Source organism: Lolium perenne, chromosome 7 (assembly GCF_019359855.2).
Source record: "Lolium perenne isolate Kyuss_39 chromosome 7, Kyuss_2.0, whole genome shotgun sequence".
Classification (NCBI taxonomy): Eukaryota; Viridiplantae; Streptophyta; class Magnoliopsida; order Poales; family Poaceae; genus Lolium; species Lolium perenne.
The window spans coordinates 170,827,675-170,843,442 of NC_067250.2; the positions used below are offsets into that span (position 1 = coordinate 170,827,675).

Here is a 15,768-nt window from a genome sequence, read left to right on the forward strand (position 1 = left end):
TTAGTGAGCTTGCATGCTTGTTCTAAGTGGTAGAAACTAGTTTTGATGCATGATTAGTACTCTAGCAAGTTCCTATGGTAGTTTCCTGTGACGCCCCGGAACCGGTACCATGAGGATCCCAGCGAACCCGCCGAAATCCGCATGATATCGATTCAGAGACGCCCTCCGACACGACGTGCGCGAAGAATCACACACGTGATGCCAGAGGAATTAACACGAGCGGTAACATTACAACAGGATTACAATAGAGCCCACAAGATACATATATTACAACAACGACTCCAACGAGTCAAGATACAAATAGATACATACAAAGATCCAAATCATACAGAAGATCAGATACATCCGAGTACGGACAAGATGCAAATTGGACTAAGAGTCCTGAAGATAACCAGTGGCGTCCATAACCCTGCCAGGCCAAGCCGGAAGGGTAACCTTGCTAACGTCGTCATCTCGTACCTGTCAAAGTCGGGCCATCGGTTGCCGACAAAAGGGGGAGGAGACAAAAAGAAAGGAAGGCGAGGGTAAGTACCATTGGCACGTACTTGCGAGACAAGACCAGCTATGCTCGCTGGTGGGCGGTATAAACTTCACCCGGCTATATGTGGAGTTTAGCGGCAGCAAAGCTACTATCCAATAGAGACACGCTACAACATCCGTCTACTCAGAGAAGATAAGAGAGCGCACAAGGTAACAGATAAATACTACACAAACATAACCCAGCCGATTACACATATCCCCTCCAACAATTGCGAAGAGGCAATGTAAAAGGCACTCAACGGTGGACAAGTTTTATTGGGTAACGGTTGTAGTAAGGCTATATTACTACGCAAGTTATTATCAGATTATTAGCAACAAGATAACGGTGTAAGTTGTTCTATGATCAAGCTATACAATTCCAAGTCGTCCATAACCGCGGACACGGCTTATCGATAAGATGTACACCTGCCGGGGGTTGCCCAAATGTAACCATACGCATGCTCGAACCCACTTACTACGGGTGGAGTCTCACATCAAGACCGTTCCCAATGCAAGAGAAAGTTTAAGTGAGCCACCCCACTAAGCTACCCGTGACGAAGTTCGGCCGTACTCGATACGGACCCAGAGGTTTGTGCCAACGGCTAAGCTAAGTGTGAACAACCTGTGTCGCTAATCGTTCCACGAGATGAGTACGATCTGAAATAAACACCCGAAGGCAACAAGAAGTAAATCGTGCATCGTGCATATGAGCAAATAAAACCAAGGTTGTGGCTCCCAATAAACAGACTCGAGGAAAGGTAGTGGGTGATGGGGGTCCCACTCCCCCACGTACGGTTAGAGCGCTCAATCTCGGAACAGATAACAAGAACTCGGGTCCTAGGGGACATTAGCGAGTCAAAGTTCCGATGCTTTCGCAAAGGGGCTCACAGATGCCTCTGCTTACAATTTTAGTTGTTAACAATAAAATAAAGTGTGATTATCTCCAACAAAAGATATAGCATGTGATAACCTCCCAACAAGATATCCCGAACATCTCGAGATATCAACAAGACCCTAAACTCGCCTACGACTCGCAAAGCTGGCAAACAACAAACAATAGGTAGGGCGAGGAGGTGTATCTCGGACATATAGGTAACAGGTGGATAGGACACGTGACACAACAGAATCGCAACACAAGGATAGCAATAGATCAAAAGAGCATGTAAAAGTAAAATAGGTGAAGGGGTGGGCTCGCCTGTGAAAAGCTGCAGAAGAACTTGTCGTATCTCACAACACCACTTCATGATCCTATCCGGGAAGAAGCAAATGCTGGACAAACAACGGGTGCAAATCTTACAACTACGGAGAAGAATTGGCATGCTCAAGATGATATGCATGGCATGGCAAATATGGTGCAATGCAACTTATCCAATTTGAGCGGAATTGGAATCCCGACACACAATTATTAAGTTTAAGTTATTTTTCTAGCGCGCAATTTAAATATTGATTAGCATGGCAAGACATGGATTGATGAGCTAATTTAAATTTAATCGGAGCGGGGAAATCCTATAGTCGGAATCCAAAATACTCCGGGTGTTCTTATTAGGTGATATGTACAAACTACGCGACACGATATGATGCGGGATGCAAACATGAATGTACATGTCATATTATTATTCCTCGCATTTTTATGATCAAATTTTATATAAAGCACTTTTCAAAAAGAGCTATGTATTACAAGTTATAGAATAGAACAGATTGCATTTAGGAATTAAGTAGGCTGTAGAAGACAGAGATGCAAAAGGGGCGGGTCTGATGAATATCTGGGAACACAAGGCTAACACAGAGATGTTAGCCAGACGATAGGATTTGATCCTGGGATATACTGTTTGGAGAAGCAAGGAACAAGCCACAAGACACGCTCCTGCTGTTGATGGTTGAATAACGACTCACTGAAAAGAAACAGTAAGGCAACCTGTGCTGCGACTGTTTTTGAAGAACTGGAGGATGTCTCGTTTACTGACGAAACTGACGAAAAACCAACAGCAATGGTGCTCGGTGTTCCTGCTGTGCGAAGATGCGTGATAGATAGATAGCTAGCCAGGCAAGCAGGCAGCTGAATGGATCGATTGATGGCACGCATAGCTAGCTAGCTAAGCAACCAAGCTAGCAGGTGAATGGATACGGGATCACACATACATGTGCCAGCTGAAAATGAAAAACAAGGTACTGCAATTGTTTGATTGGCCCGATAGAATGCTTGGAGTAAGAAGAAAAACGGGAATCAGTGGTGGATTGCATCGCTGAAGTGAGCTGCTGCTGGTGCAGGATGTTGATTTCGAGTGTCAAGGAATGAAAAGAAGGAACACAGCTGTTTCTTTTTAGTCGGATCTGAAGACCACGAACAGGTGCACACGCGACGGAAGAACTGACGAAACTGATGGCAGAAAAACAGCACGAACAGCAACCCGATGAAGCCGACCCAGCGCCGTGCCCGTGCGTGTGCGTTGCAGTTGACGCGCGCCTGCTTGTGGTGTGCGTGTGTGTCATGGGGGCGCAGGAGAGAAACAGAGATGTGCTCGACAAGGACGGGGACGCTCCCGTCAATGGAAACGTGTGCGCGGACGTGGTCAAGTTTGAGCCTTCGGTGACAGAAAAACTCGGGGAAGAGGTGGAGGAGAAGCGGTGCTCACCCAAGACGAAGATGTCGAGGTGCTCGAGCTCGAGGACGACGTAGACGATGAAGAGGAAGCAGAGGCGCGTGACGACCGTCGGTATAGAAAAAGTGGGCGACGGCGGCGAGGTCCGCGGCGGCGATCTATCTCCGGCGAACTCAGTGGCTGAAAGTTCTGAATTTTCCGAACTTCTCTCGATGTCTTTCCCTGAAGCCTTTTGTGGAGGGGATAGAAGATGGGGCGGCGGCGTCAAGGGGGAGGAGCAGGGTAGGGTTTGCTTGAAGGGGGTGGAGGGGAGGAGCAGGTGGGAGGAGCGTGTGGAGAAGGGGCTTCCTCCGTGCCATCATTCACTTGCTGGGAGACTGGGAGAAGGAAAGCAGAGGAGCAGCCTGGCCGGGCTTCATGGGCTGTGGTGGCCTCCGGGTAGAAAAAGATAGGATAGGTTTTCCCCTTTTTCTTTCATATAAAACTGTTTCTTTTATTTCTTTTATATTTTTGTCTTTGAATCTGAAAATAGGGAGGGAGTTTGTAAACAAAAACTTAGAAGTATCTGCAAGTTTTCAAACAAAACAACTTTCCAAATTACAAAGGTTTTGGTACAAAAAATAGGATTCAGAAAAAATATAAGAGAGTGAGAGAGGAAGGTTTAATATAACCCTTGTATAAGAATTTTGGCAAAACCATAAATAGGGTTTTAGTTTTGGAACATCACAGGGGAGAAGGATAAGAAGATTTAAGGTTGGGGCTTGGATTAGAAAAGCAAGAGAGAGGGAGAAAGCCAACAAGAACAGAAGAACAAGATTTGATGCAACTTTTATAAAACAAAGGTGACATGATAAGATGCATATGATGCTTATGATGCACGAACAAAAAAAAACAACCAACAAACTAATAGAGGGGTATTATACTGGGCCGTTACAATCGACACCACTAACAAGGGATCGCGCCCCGAGATCCCACGCCAAGGTACGGGGGAGAGAGGTGAACTATCGGGTCTTCAGGCGACGTGTCGATCTCCTCGACACCATTAACAAGAGTTCTTGCTCCATGTAAAACGGGCGACACCACCAACAAGGGTTGTTGCTCACATCGATGATCACGACTCCGGAGAAAGAGAGGAAGGAGTAACAGTCACATGGATCCACCAATTTCAATGTAGCAAAAGCAATGATAAGAGTAGTCGGTATGGTAGCTACTCCATCCCGCACCCAAAGCATTACTCGGCACACAATTAGGAGAATCATGCAATCCACTCCCGGAATTTAGATTGGCGATCTTGATAAGCGTTGTCTGCGAAGGTTCGACGGGGCCAAGGCACAAAGAATTGTAGAGAGATCACAGAAAACAAAGAAGATGTCAACGGAGAAGAAAAAAGTTAGCCGACGTTGATGTTCTTCTGGCGGAAGGTCTTCAGAGATCATTCCTATTAGGTGAAAGGCATAGATCGTCCAACCCACGTCGAAACCTAAGACTCAGAGAAAATCGGATAAGAGAGAAGACACAAAACTCGCAAAGGTAAGAGGGGAAAGAATAGAGGTAAGGAGAAAAATCAGAGCTAATCAGATCTATCCAACGGAATTTTAGAAAATAGTTTTGACACTAGACACAACGTCCGTTGGCAAGGTTATCCTACAGGCTGGACTAGTAGGGTACCGTTAACCTGAGGCTCTGATACCAACTTGTGACGCCCCGGAACCGGTACCATGAGGATCCCAGCGAACCCGCCGAAATCCGCATGATATCGATTCAGAGACGCCCTCCGACACGACGTGCGCGAAGAATCACACACGTGATGCCAGAGGAATTAACACGAGCGGTAACATTACAACAGGATTACAATAGAGCCCACAAGATACATATATTACAACAACGACTCCAACGAGTCAAGATACAAATAGATACATACAAAGATCCAAATCATACAGAAGATCAGATACATCCGAGTACGGACAAGATGCAAATTGGACTAAGAGTCCTGAAGATAACCAGTGGCGTCCATAACCCTGCCAGGCCAAGCCGGAAGGGTAACCTTGCTAACGTCGTCATCTCGTACCTGTCAAAGTCGGGCCATCGGTTGCCGACAAAAGGGGGAGGAGACAAAAAGAAAGGAAGGCGAGGGTAAGTACCATTGGCACGTACTTGCGAGACAAGACCAGCTATGCTCGGCCGGTGGGCGGTATAAACTTCACCCGGCTATATGTGGAGTTTAGCGGCAGCAAAGCTACTATCCAATAGAGACACGCTACAACATCCGTCTACTCAGAGAAGATAAGAGAGCGCACAAGGTAACAGATAAATACTACACAAACATAACCCAGCCGATTACACATATCCCCTCCAACAATTGCGAAGAGGCAATGTAAAAGGCACTCAACGGTGGACAAGTTTTATTGGGTAACGGTTGTAGTAAGGCTATATTACTACGCAAGTTATTATCAGATTATTAGCAACAAGATAACGGTGTAAGTTGTTCTATGATCAAGCTATACAATTCCAAGTCGTCCATAACCGCGGACACGGCTTATCGATAAGATGTACACCCTGCAGGGGTTGCCCAAATGTAACCATACGCATGCTCGAACCCACTTACTACAGGTGGAGTCTCACATCAAGACCGTTCCCAATGCAAGAGAAAGTTTAAGGGGAGCCACCCCACTAAGCTACCCGTGACGAAGTTCGGCCGTACTCCGATACGGACCCAGAGGTTTGTGCCAACGGCTAAGCTAAGTGTGAACAACCTGCTGTCGCTAATCGTTCCACGAGATGAGTACAAAGATGAAATAAACACCCGAAGGCAACAAGAAGTAAATCGTGCATCGTGCATATGAGCAAATAAAACCAAGGTTGTGGCTCCCAATAAACAAGACTCGAGGAAAGGTAGTGGGTGATGGGGTCCCACTCCCCACGTACGGTTAGAGCGCTCAATCTCGGAGCAGAGATAACAAGAACTCGGGTCCTAGGGGACATTAGCGAGTCAAAGTTAGATGCTTTCGCAAAGGGGCTCACGAGATGCCTCTGCTTACAATTTTAGTTGTTAACAATAAAATAAAGTGTGATTATCTCCAACAAAAGATATAGCATGTGATAACCTCCCAACAAGATATCCCGAACATCTCGAGATATCAACAAGACCCTAAACTCGCCTACGACTCGCAAAGCTGGCAAACAACAAACAATAGGTAGGGCGAGGAGGTGTATCTCGGACATATAGGTAACAGGTGGATAGGACACGTGACACAACAGAATCGCAACACAAGGATAGCAATAGATCAAAAGAGCATGTAAAAGTAAAATAGGTGAAGGGGTGGGCTCGCCTGTGAAAAGCTGCAGAAGAACTTGTCGTATCTCACAACACCACTTCATGATCCTATCCGGGAAGAAGCAAATGCTGGACAAACAACGGGTGCAAATCTTACAACTACGGAGAAGAATTGGCATGCTCAAGATGATATGCATGGCATGGCAAATATGGTGCAATGCAACTTATCCAATTTGAGCGGAATTGGAATCCCGACACACAATTATTAAGTTTAAGTTATTTTTCTAGCGCGCAATTTAAATATTGATTAGCATGGCAAGACATGGATTGATGAGCTAATTTAAATTTAATCGGAGCGGGGAAATCCTATAGTCGGAATCCAAAATACTCCGGGTGTTCTTATTAGGTGATATGTACAAACTACGCGACACGATATGATGCGGGATGCAAACATGAATGTACATGTCATATTATTATTCCTCGCATTTTTATGATCAAATTTTATATAAAGCACTTTTCAAAAAGAGCTATGTATTACAAGTTATAGAATAGAACAGATTGCATTTAGGAATTAAGTAGGCTGTAGAAGACAGAGATGCAAAAGGGGCGGGTCTGATGAATATCTGGGAACACAAGGCTAACACAGAGATGTTAGCCAGACGATAGGATTTGATCCTGGGATATACTGTTTGGAGAAGCAAGGAACAAGCCACAAGACACGCTCCTGCTGTTGATGGTTGAATAACGACTCACTGAAAAGAAACAGTAAGGCAACCTGTGCTGCGACTGTTTTTGAAGAACTGGAGGATGTCTCGTTTACTGACGAAACTGACGAAAAACCAACAGCAATGGTGCTCGGTGTTCCTGCTGTGCGAAGATGCGTGATAGATAGATAGCTAGCCAGGCAAGCAGGCAGCTGAATGGATCGATTGATGGCACGCATAGCTAGCTAGCTAAGCAACCAAGCTAGCAGGTGAATGGATACGGGATCACACATACATGTGCCAGCTGAAAATGAAAAACAAGGTACTGCAATTGTTTGATTGGCCCGATAGAATGCTTGGAGTAAGAAGAAAAACGGGAATCAGTGGTGGATTGCATCGCTGAAGTGAGCTGCTGCTGGTGCAGGATGTTGATTTCGAGTGTCAAGGAATGAAAAGAAGGAACACAGCTGTTTCTTTTTAGTCGGATCTGAAGACCACGAACAGGTGCACACGCGACGGAAGAACTGACGAAACTGATGGCAGAAAAACAGCACGAACAGCAACCCGATGAAGCCGACCCAGCGCCGTGCCCGTGCGTGTGCGTTGCAGTTGACGCGCGCCTGCTTGTGGTGTGCGTGTGTGTCATGGGGGCGCGCAGGAGAGAAACAGAGATGTGCTCGACAAGGACGGGGACGCTCCCGTCAATGGAAACGTGTGCGCGGACGTGGTCAAGTTTGAGCCTTCGGTGACAGAAAAACTCGGGGAAGAGGTGGAGGAGAAGCGGTGCTCACCCAAGACGAAGATGTCGAGGTGCTCGAGCTCGAGGACGACGTAGACGATGAAGAGGAAGCAGAGGCGCGTGACGACCGTCGGTATAGAAAAAGTGGGCGACGGCGGCGAGGTCCGCGGCGGCGATCTATCTCCGGCGAACTCAGTGGCTGAAAGTTCTGAATTTTCCGAACTTCTCTCGATGTCTTTCCCTGAAGCCTTTTGTGGAGGGGATAGAAGATGGGGCGGCGGCGTCAAGGGGGAGGAGCAGGGTAGGGTTTGCTTGAAGGGGGTGGAGGGGAGGAGCAGGTGGGAGGAGCGTGTGGAGAAGGGGCTTCCTCCGTGCCATCATTCACTTGCTGGGAGACTGGGAGAAGGAAAGCAGAGGAGCAGCCTGGCCGGGCTTCATGGGCTGTGGTGGCCTCCGGGTAGAAAAAGATAGGATAGGTTTTCCCCTTTTTCTTTCATATAAAACTGTTTCTTTTATTTCTTTTATATTTTTGTCTTTGAATCTGAAAATAGGGAGGGAGTTTGTAAACAAAAACTTAGAAGTATCTGCAAGTTTTCAAACAAAACAACTTTCCAAATTACAAAGGTTTTGGTACAAAAAATAGGATTCAGAAAAAATATAAGAGAGTGAGAGAGGAAGGTTTAATATAACCCTTGTATAAGAATTTTGGCAAAACCATAAATAGGGTTTTAGTTTTGGAACATCACAGGGGAGAAGGATAAGAAGATTTAAGGTTGGGGCTTGGATTAGAAAAGCAAGAGAGAGGGAGAAAGCCAACAAGAACAGAAGAACAAGATTTGATGCAACTTTTATAAAACAAAGGTGACATGATAAGATGCATATGATGCTTATGATGCACGAACAAAAAAAAACAACCAACAAACTAATAGAGGGGTATTATACTGGGCCGTTACATTTCCCTCAATTATATGTCACCAAATCAGATTTTATATTGTTTGTTGAAAAAGTTCAGAAAAGGGGGATGGACAACTTTAACTTTGGAGAAGTGTTCCAAGGGGAGACAACAAGCACAGGGAGGCCCTCGAGGTCATCCACCCGATTCAGGCAATCCTACAATGAGGATCTCATCGCACCAAGCTTCGCACCCGAGGAGGACAATGGGGTCCCTAATGCTTCATCCTTCCCATGTTATGACTTTTTAAGAAATGCAGGTTTGTTGGATGATTTCTTGACCCTTGTCGGTAAGGCAGGCTTAACCACCTATGTGGGAGATGAGAGTGAGCAATACTACACGCTCACTAAAATCTTTGTGGAGAGCTTCAAGTTCAACAATAAGCACTTTCATCCGACAGTTTCGTTCAAGATCTATGGTAAACCTATTACTATGAAGTTGGAAAATTTTTGTGCTGCATTGGGTATTGCCCCTGTAGGTACAGCAAGGAAGATCGAGGATAACCCCAAGGAATTGCTGGAGCTCTATCGAGGGATCACCAATGATGATTGTCGCACCATTCAGCGTGGCAAGATAAGAAACATTCAACTCCCCGCCATTAAGTATTTTGCTTATTACATCGGTACTAGCATTCTTGGTAGGGAGAACACTAGTAACATATCTAGCTATCATCTTGATTTCCTAATTGCTGCACTCACTGGGGACACACCTTATCATCTTGGTGCTCTTGTTGCTCGCCGCTTGTCTAACAAGGGGCCTATATTTGGAGGAATTATTGCTTCGCGCGTTTTAGCATATTTAGAGCTTCCTCTTGACCCTACTGATGTAAAAATAACCCCTATGAGGCTCGATATTGCTGCTATGAAGAGTCACCAATTTGTTACGGCCGACTCTAATTTAGATAACATTGTCTATAGAATATTGTTTGCTGACGGGGAAGAGAGGGAAATTCTTTTGCCGCAGCCAGATTTGTTCAGCATTGACAGGAAACCATGGTCGCGCTCTAAGGAGGAGGTGGATGAGCAATTGAAGATACAAGGCTTCCACCAGCAGCATGACTCCGAGGACGCCGAGCCCTCTTATGACTACACCGTCACGTATCCGGGTGCTTCTTCCAGCACATACCCGGAATATGATCCATCTTCGTCGTACTACGAAGGTGCTACTTCATGGGCACCATGGGATTGATCTCCACTTAGGCAAAAGCCTAAGCTTGGGGGGAGGTATACTGGCATCACTCATTCTTTGCATATTATGGTTGCTGGATACTTGTATATACTTGTTGAGTTTCTTTGAGTGATTTTCTAATGAGAGGAAGATGATATTTGGGGAGGTGCTGCCCGAAAACAGATTCTGGACTGTCACTAGAAAAATTCGTGCGCACAGCCAGAACGTTATTTTGAGCTGCCAATTTTTGTGCATGTTCCCCAGGTTGTTATCTAACTTTCATTAGTTGAACACTTTTCGAGCTGAGCAACGGAAGATTTTTGTAAAAATCGATTTCTGTACTGCTGTCAGGTTTTGGCAGATTTCTGCCATCCTGCTTTCCTGTGTTTCTTTTAGTTTTCATTTTCTTATTCTTACTTTGTTTCTTTCCTAAAACACAAAAAGACCAAAAATATTTCTGTTGTTTCTCTTCACCACTTGTTTATTTTAGTTTCTTGATTTTATCTTGCTTTATTTGCTATTGCTAGTTTGCTATAAGAAAATCCAAAAAGATTTTGCTTTGTTTGCTTGCTTCCTTTTGTTCTTGTTTCCAAATTCGAAAACACCAAAAATATTTGCTGTTCTTCTTTGGTTTTGTAAAGTTCTTTATGAGTTCAATGGTATTCGGTGGCTGGAGCGTGGTTTTCATTCCATATTATTCAAGCTATACAAGTGAAAAAGCAATAATGACGATATACGACAATCTGATTGTGGTGAGAGGCTGGTATGAACTCTATTTGTTTTCATTTTTGTACATACACTCATCCATGTGAGCATGCTTGGTTGGTTCATGTGAGGTATATGTCATTTAAGAAAGTCTAGTAGTTCATGATCTCTCATGTTTAGCTCCAATTTATTAATATGAGTAGCATGTCATGGATGTTTGCTTGCATTGTTTTATTCATAAATAGGTATGATATTGTGGTATCCTCCTCTGAATAATTCGTTTGAATTAACTTGGCACATGCTCACGCATGCATATGACTGAACAAGAGTCAATTAAGCCTCAATGATTTACATTGCCTCAGAGTTCTTGTATCACTTTTATGCCTCAGTTAATCTATTTTGCCGCAAGCATGATTATGACGATTCTTTGCTCTCTTGATTGCCGCTTCCTAGTCTATTGCTAGCCTTCACTTGTACTGAGCGGGAACGCTGCTCGTGCCTCCAAACACATGAAAACCAAGTTGTTCCAAAGTGTCGACCATAAATACCTATGCATGGCATTTCAAACCATTCCAAGTAAATTCTCATGCGCTACCTTTAAACCTTCAAAATGCTTCTCAATTTGTGTTAATGTTTCATAGCTCATGAGGAAGTATGTGGTGCTTATCTTTCAACCTTGTCATTTACTCTTGACGGACTTTCATATGGACTAGTGGCACATCCGCTTATCCAATAATTTTGCAAAAGGAGCTGGCAACGGGGTTCCCAGCCCCAAATTAATTAACCTTCATAAATTTATAAATAGACACTCCTCCATGGTATGTGATTGTTGGTTGGCACCCGAGGATTCGGTTAGCCATGGCTTGAGAAAGCAAAGGTGGGGAGGAGTGTCATCTAAATAAAACTAAAATAAAAAGGCACTCCTTCATGGTATGAGATTGTTGGCAGGCACCCGGAGATTCGGTTAGCCATGGTTTGTGAAAGCAAGGTTGGAAGGAGTGCCACCCAAAAATAAAATTTCATGGGAGCCGCTCTTGAAAGTCTGGTTGACGAGGTAGTTAGTGTACCCATTACCATTCGTTGACAACAACAAACACCTCTCAAAATAATCTTACTCCTGTTTTACAAATGAAAAGCTCTAGCGCATGTTAATCCCTGCTTCCCTCTGCGAAGGGTCAATCTTTTACTTTTACATTGAGTCTCCATCCTTTCTTTGAACACTTTCTTGAGAGCACAACTGTCATTCTTAGTATAATATGCTTGTCCCAAAATATGATTAATTGTGGTATAACTTTGATGCTTTTATCTTTGACAATCACTATTTCTAGTCTTTCTATGAACTTCAGAGGTGCCTGAGCATTTATGTTTTGCTGATCAAATATGGGCAAGCGAGATACCACTCTATCATACTCTTTTATGAACATTGCAATCCTGCTTATATACGTGATTCATGATGCTTATTATTAATTGTTGGTACCTTTCCATGATTGACATAGCTATTAGATGATCTTATTTGCATGTATCTTATTATGAATTGCCTAAGTGTTAGCCATAGGATGAGAATATTTACATCATATGAACAAATGTGTTCGTGAAAGTTCTTTTATCGCTCAGTTGTTAACTGAATTTCTTGAGGACAAGCAATAAGCTAAGCTTGGGGGGAGTTGATACGTCCAAAACGTATCTACTTTCCCGAACACTTTTGCTATTGTTTTGCCTCTAATTTGTGTATTTTGGATGCAACTAACACGGACTAACGCTGTTTTCAGCAGAATCGTTTCCGTGTCTCATTTTTGTGCAGAAATCCAACTTTCAGGGAAATCCTCGGAATTTATGCGAAAGGTCCTATTTTCCCGCAGAATGCGACGGAGCCGAGAAGGGCAAGCCAGGTGGGGGCACGAGGGCCCCACACACTAGGCCGGCGCGGCCCGGGAGGGGCCCGCGCGGCCCTAGTGTGTGGCGGCCTCGGCTGGCCCCCGACGCCCTCTTTCGGACTACTTATTGCCTTCGACCTAAAAACGCACGGGGAGAAGTCGAAGTCGCCAGAAACCCTCCAGAACGCCGCCACATCGTGAAACTCCGTCTCGGGAGCCAGAAGTCTCCGTTCTGGCACTCCGCCGGGATGGGGAATTGGAGGAGATCATCGCCACCATCACCACCGACGCCTCTCCATCGACCAGCCATGTTTCCCCCATCCATGTGTGAGTAATTCCCCCGCTGTAGGCTGAAGGGGATGGTAGGGATTGGATGAGATTGGTCATGTAATAGTATAAGATTGTTAGGGCATAGTGCCTAGTGTCCGTAATTGGTACTTTGATGATATTGTTGCAACTTGTTATGCTTAATGCTTGTCACTAGGGCCCGAGTGCCATGATCTCAGATCTGAACATGTTATTACTTCATCATGATATTCATTGTTTATGGTCTTACCTGCAAGTTGTATACACATGTCATTTGTCCAGGAACCAATGGCCCCGAAGTGACAGAAATCGGGACAACCGGAGGGGATGGTAGTGATGTGAGGATCACATGTGTTCACGGAGTGTTAATGCTTTGCTCCGGTACTCTATTAAAAGGAGTACCTTAATATCCAGTAGATTCCCTTGAGGCCCGACTGCCACCGGCTGGTAGGACAAAAGATGTTGTGCAAGTTTCTCATTGCGAGCACGTACGACTATGTGGAGACCCGGCATACCACTGCATGGTGTAGTATGCAAGTCTGATATAACACCAATGAAACACCGTTCCACTCGTATTATATCGCTCAGAGTGGTACAACAGAAACATATGCGGGTCCAAGGCATGTCTATAGAATTACAACACAGACTCTTTACAAAAGATCCACACAGCCTCCTACTTTACAATGAGGTAAAACTGCAAATAAACTCCAGAAGAATGACTCGTGATCTAATCTTATCACAAACTCTATTTAAAGAGTATTTGACTAGCTAAAGAGGCTATGACTAGATTCTAGCTAAATAGGAGCTAGGTTTAGGAAGCTAGTTCCCTTCTACTACTTAATTTAGGGTTTCTCCATGGTAGTTGTAGTGTTTGACCCTTCCGGCAGGTTCTTGTCCCCTTGAAGTATTTGTAGACTCCTCGGTCTTCGAGTTGCATGGTAGATCCTCCTTCGATGCCTCCATATCTAAGCAGGGGATTTAAGAGTGGGATGAGTACGAGCGTACTCAACAAGTTCATTATAGGAAAGAGGTGTTTAATGCACTAGCTACGGCATTAGACCAGAAAGTCTAATACCAATGCAGGTTTTCATAACCATTTCTTCAAAAGGTTGCTTTTATTCAGAAGAACTATGTCCGTCAGCCTTCACCGGTTTACTAGAACTTCATGGAGCTCCTTTCCGGCCGCGTTCGCAGTTCCTTATCCCGGAACAGGGAGTGACAGGTCACGATTCATTACACTCTGCAGAGGTGTGTTGCTTTACCCATAAGAGATCTTAACCTTGGTGCCAACCGAGTCTATAGTTCTCGTCCACACTTCCTTTGGTGTGAGGCCCGGTATAAGGTCATAGCCAATCATATTCCTCCGCTACCTCATACACCCACCCGTTGATGCAAACTCCGACCCTGGGTCCTCGCCGGTGCTCTTATACCAATTAAGGATGGCCCCCGACCACGACAACAGTTCAGGTCTCTACCATGAACTCCTTCGCCGGCAGCTGCAACCCATCATAGACCGCAATTACCGTGGGGACTTCATCGGGACCCCCACCCTACCACTTGTCCTCTCTTGGATCAAGGGTACCACTTGTCCTCTCTTGGATCAAGGGTCTACGGTAAAGCGCATCCGTTGATGTACAAGAGGTGGAAATACAATTGACTATTCCGTCCCACTCCAGATCTTATGGTTAACACGGGTATTACGGCACAAGAATCATCACGACATTTGTTGTTTAATCCTAGATGGATATAAACCCTTGCAATGGAACCTCCACCATATCAACACAATCCATGGTTCCATTGCCCACCACATAGTCATATTCATAGTTATGAAAGTAGTGGTTTTGGTTTTTATGCAATAGTGATAACCATAGTACTTTGCAAGTAATTTGATAGAAATACTCAAATGACATGAGCAAGTGATGAACTTGCCTTTCTTGACTGCAAGATTATGCAGGCAAGGTCTTCGGTACGTAATAGCTCCAAATTCTGAAATAGCATCATCGTCCGGTAAGGACAATGTTTAAAGAACTGGCAAAGATGCTATAATGCATAAGTATGAGATGCAATCGCTCTAAGCGTGACCTAACCCCGATGATTTAGGATTAGTGAGTTGAATTGATTTGTTTAGGGTGTGTTGCACTTTTAGAGTGGTTCCACAAACAAGGTTATTATACAGTGTTGTGTTGTTTGAGAATCATAAGCAAGTGGTAAAAAATGCATAATAACAATCATACACACCAAGGAATAATAGTTGTATAATAGGTAAAGAGCAGTTGTCAATTTTAAGTCCTATAGTGCATGGTTGATGATTACTTATTATATATTTCAAAAGAATAACTTTTGAAGAACATGTTCTTTAATAAAGAACAAGTATGATAATTAGGTTTGTGGGGTTCTATGGTTTTCTATGGTTCCAATTGGTTTCTGGAGTAAGGATTAGATGAATCCCAACAATGTTGGATTCATCAACACCTAGGGCTTGTAAGGTTGAGTTAAACCTAGGCATCTTAATTATCAATGGTTGCTATCAAGGTAGTATATCTTATTGGTGATAGGTAGTTAGGGTTTATAGGTCCTATTAGGCCAGGTTGAGGACTACTCTTTATTTTCTTCAAAAGAATAACTTTTGAAGAACATACTTCTTAAGGAGTAAGAAGTATTACAATTAAGGTTAAGACTGTCTAGGGTTTACTATTGGCTTCACTAGGTGAAGAATGGCTGGTTCCTAAATAAGATGGTTTATAAGTATCCAATATTAGTAGGGTTTATTGGAACATGGTTATGTAATGCAAACTATTTGGCATAGTTTCTATGGGAATTTATCACAACAGTGTGATGCTAGATAAGGATAACTAAGGATGATGGTTTTGGTAATAGTAACTAGGTTTTAGACTTGGTTGACCCTACTTGATCATCTAGGTTTTATTA

At 44.1% G+C, this 15,768-nt stretch overlaps 1 long non-coding RNA gene across 2 annotated transcripts; it reads right to left on the minus strand.

The window, feature by feature from the left end:
• Positions 1 to 223: 223 nt before the first annotated feature.
• LOC127301045 (uncharacterized) lies at positions 224 to 8,739 on the minus strand. 2 transcript variants are annotated; one of them, XR_011748205.1, is made up of 5 exons: positions 7,889 to 8,739; positions 6,449 to 6,522; positions 3,153 to 5,187; positions 1,715 to 1,788; positions 224 to 459 (listed from the first exon to the last, which is right to left on the minus strand). It is a non-coding gene; the product is annotated as an uncharacterized lncRNA (long non-coding RNA). The 2 variants fall into 2 exon arrangements; XR_007851827.2 differs by lacking the exon at positions 224 to 459 and having other exon boundaries at positions 1,457 to 1,788.
• Positions 8,740 to 15,768: the final 7,029 nt, after the last annotated feature.